The 4,415-nt window shown below is 48.6% G+C and overlaps 1 pseudogene; it reads left to right on the forward strand.

Annotated features, from left to right (window-relative positions):
- Nucleotides 1–347: 347 nt before the first annotated feature.
- On the forward strand, nucleotides 348–3,798 carry LOC146194230 (uncharacterized; annotated as a pseudogene).
- Nucleotides 3,799–4,415: the final 617 nt, after the last annotated feature.

Below are 4,415 nucleotides of genomic sequence, written 5' to 3' on the forward strand. Positions count from 1 at the left end.
CGTCGCCTCCACGCCCAGGCAGGCACACGCACAGCAACTCACACACCAAACAAAGGGTGATGCCGACCTTCAGCGGCGAACCTGTCCCGAGCACCTTCGCAATCGCGGCGGCCTTGGGTGAAAGGGACCTCGTCCATGCTCCCCGTCCCCAAACGGCCCCAACTTCATTTCCACACACACCGAAAAAGCCGCGCGTCGGGGCTGCCTAATCAGCAACCCTCGCAATTTCAAGAAGAAAGATGAGAGATGACGCTCTGTACAAAAGAAGGCACACACTGTACAATATTTACAAGATAGAAAGCAAGAACGGAAACAGAAGAACAGGTGGGCTCGGTGGCTGTGCCACGATGCAGTCACTCAACCCGTTCTGCCTCGCCATGCAGGTGGTTGCTCCCCTTTGGTTCACCGTGCTTTTCCCTGCTTCTCTGGCTGCCTATCCACCGGACATCTGGCTGGAAAGGACGCCCGTTTTCAACCATCCCTGCCTCGTCACCGCTTCCGCCTATCGTGCGCTGACCTCACCAGTGCACTGGACCCTCGACAGTCAACTGGAAACACCATCGCCATCGACATCTTCTCCCGCCCCAGCTTTTAAGCAGCCGCAGCCGCTGGCGTCGCTCTGTGGGCTCGGTGGCTGTGCCACGATGCAGTCACTCAACCCGTTCTGCCTCGCCATGCATGTGGTTGCTCCCCTTTGGTTCACCGTGCTTTTCCCTGCTTCTCTGGCTGCCTGTCCACTGGACATCTGGCTGGAAAGGACGCCCGTTTTCAACCATCCCTGCCTCGTCACCGCTTCCGCCTATCGTGCGCTGACCTCACCAGTGCACTGGACCCTCGACAGTCAACTGGAAACACCATCGCCATCGACATCTTCTCCCGCCCCAGCTTTTAAGAAGCCGCAGCCGCTGGCGTCGCTCTGTGGGCTCGGTGGCTGTGCCACGATGCAGTCACTCAACCCGTTCTGCCTCGCCATGCAGGTTAGGAAGCCATATTGTCTTTACGCTAAGAAATCTAGTGATTATTTCCTGTTAAAGCTTCCAATCCAACAGACCAGATCGAATTGGCCGAGATATCAAAGCTAATCAATAAGCGCAAGGTGGCCGATATAAGGAAGTATAACATGGAGAAAATTGAGCATGCTGTAAAGAACGGGGGAGGCCTTAAAGCGGTAAAGAAGAAATTGGGCATAGGCAAAAACCAGATGTATGCGATAAGGGACAAGGCGGGCAATGTCATCACTAATATGGACAAGATAGTCAAAGTAGCCGAGGAGTTCTATACAGATCTCTACAGTAGCCGAAGTAGTCAGGACCGTAATGAGATTGGCGGTAGGGAAAAACAGTCAGACGTTCCACCAGTGACGAAGGACGAGGTCAAGAAAGCACTAGAAACTATGAAAAGGGGGAAATCAGCTGGAGAGAATCAGATAACTACAGATTTGCTGAAGGACGGGGGGGATATCGAGCTAGAAAAACTGGCCACCCTGTATACGCAGTGCCTGGTGTCATCGACGGTACCGGAAGCATGGAAGAATGCAAACATTATCCTCATTCACAAGAAAGGGGACTCTAAGGACCTTAAAAATTACAGACCAATCAGCTTACTGTCTGTTACGTATAAGTTATTTACTAAGGTAATCGCTAATAGAATCAGGACAACCTTAGACTGCAATCAAGCAAAGGATCAAGCAGGGTTTCGGAAACGGTACTCTACTATCGATCATATCCATACCATCAATCAGGTGATAGAAAAATGCTCGGAATATAACCAGCCCTTATACATAGCATTCATTGATTACGAAAAAGCATTTGACTCAGTTGAAACCTCGGCGGTGATGCAGGCATTGCGAAATTAGGGGGTAGACGAGCCGTACGTGAAAGTGCTGGAATATATATATAGTGGCTGCACAGCAACCATAGTTCTACATAAAGAAAGCAACAAAATTCCCATGAAGAAAGGTGTTAGGCAAGGAGACACAATCTCCCCAGTACTATTCACAGCTTGTTTAGAGGAAGTATTCAGAGACTTGGAATGGGAGCAGTTAGGGATAAAGGTAGATGGAGAATACCTCAGTAATCTGCGATTTGCTGATGACATTGCCTTGCTAAGCAACTCGGGGGATGAACTGCAAATAATGATTGATGACCTAGACAGAAAAAGTAGAAAGGTAGGCTTGAAAATCAATATGCAGAAGACTAAGGTAATGTTCAACAGCCTCGGGAAGGAACAGCAGTTTACATTAGGTAGCGAAATACTGGAAGTAGTTGGCGAATATGTCTACTTAGGACAGGTAGTAACCGCAGATCCGGACCATGAAAAGGAAATAACAAGAACAATAAGATTGGGATGGAGCGCATTTGGCAAGCACTCGCAGATTATGACTAGCAGCTTACCGGTATCGCTCAAGGGGAAAGTATACAACAGTTGCATCTTGCCTGTACTCACCTATGGGGCTGAAACGTGGAGGCTAACCACGAGAGTTCTACTTAAGTTGAGGACAACCCAGAGGGCTATGGAACGAAAAATGGTAGGGGTAACATTAAGAGATAGAAAGCGTGCAGAGTGGGTCAGAGAAATAACTCAAGTTAACGACATTCTAGTGGAAATTAAGAAGAAGAAATGGACATGGGCAGGACATGTAGTGCGAAGAGAGGATAACCGATGGTCGCTGAGGGTAACAAACTGGATTCCAAGGGAAGGAAAGCGTAGCAGGGGGCGGCAGAAAGTTAGGTGGGCTGATGAGATTAAGAAGTTCGCAGGGGTCAAGTGGATGCAGCTAGCACAGAACCGGGTTAAGTGGAGAAATATGGGAGAGGCCTTCGCCCTGCAGTGGGTATAATCAGGCTGATGATGATGATGATGATGATGACAGCTGCCGAGCCCACAGTGTTGCTTTGCGATTGCCACTGAGTGTGCTGATGTCATTATTTCCTTGCTTTTGTTATCCGGCGACATAGAGACTAACCCCGGCCCTGCCCAACTCGACACTGTACTTGCGGAACTTCAAAAATTGTCCGCCGGCCAGTCGACACTAATCACGGAAGTTTCAGACCTCAAAACCCTAACAACTAACAACAGTTACTAACAACAGGAAACCTGATTTCTGATCTAAGCAGGCGCATTAGCGCACTTGAAGGCCACTACCAAACCATACAGACGCTACGCACAGAGATAGAAGGCATAAGCAATCACACCGCTCAGGCGACTCGACAGCTCTGTGATCTCGAGGATCGTATTTACGAAGCAGAAAACCAGTCACGCCGAAACAACCTGATTTTCTACAATATTCCTGACCCTGATCCATCTGAAACGTGGGCCGATTCTGAAAAACTACTAATTCGCCATTGATCCGAATTTTTGGACATCACCCTCGACCCCAAAACATTAGACCGCACTCACCGTCTTGGGCGCCACGAACCTGGCCGCTGCCGTCCGCTAATTGCCAAATTCGCGCTCTTCAAAACGAAAGAAGAAATCCTAGCTAATGGCCGCAAATTCAAGGACACAGACTACACCGTCGGCGAAGATTTTTCACGTCGCGTTCGTAATGCGCGCAAGCACCTAGTTACCTTTGCCAAAAGCAAGACTAACCGTTTTTCTTTGCGGTACAAGACCCTGTTCATCGGTGCCCGTCGATATATTTTCGACGAACCATCGCAATCTGTAAAAGAGATACCATAGCGGTTGCTGCGCCGCAAGCTTCCAGCCGCTCACGTATCTACCACCCCCCAGTCTAATCTCTCCCTTTCGGTGATTTTCACTAACATACGCAGTTTTCTTCCGAAACGCGAAATAATCTCCAATCTTGTGTGTTCATCTTCTAGTAATTTGCTGATTTTTACCGAAACATGGCTCACTAATGACGTCACTGATACTGAAATTCTTGCTGACTTACCGAACTTTAACCTTTTTCGCAAAGATCGCACATCCGCTCGAGGCGGAGGTGTACTCATCGCAGTCCACAATCAGTTCTCGTGCACAGTTATAAATATTCCATCAGACCTCGAGATAGTATGGCTACATTGTCGCGCCACGCCCCAAACCGTACTGCTAGGCGTTTGTTACAGAGCGCCAAGTACCAACTGTGATTTTTCCCGAATACTTAACGACGAGATCAGTCAGCTATCGAGAAAATACGCAAAAGCACATATCATCCTTTTTGGAGACTTCAATTTTCCAGGAATCAACTGGCAGACACAGACAGCAGTCGGCAACAGGGAAGCGAATGACTTAATTGAGGTCTGCCTAAACTTCAACTTAACACAAGTAGTATCCGAACCGACCCGCGTTGCAGAAGGGTGTGCAAACATCCTCGACTTAATCCTAACTACCCACCCGGAAGCCCTCTCATCTATCACTTATCTACGCGAAATCAGCGACCATAACGTTATTCACGCCATATTTGAGTTCCACCC

Source organism: Amblyomma maculatum, chromosome 3 (assembly GCF_055883805.1).
Source record: "Amblyomma maculatum isolate TAMU_Amacu chromosome 3, ASM5588380v1, whole genome shotgun sequence".
Classification (NCBI taxonomy): domain Eukaryota; kingdom Metazoa; phylum Arthropoda; class Arachnida; order Ixodida; family Ixodidae; genus Amblyomma; species Amblyomma maculatum.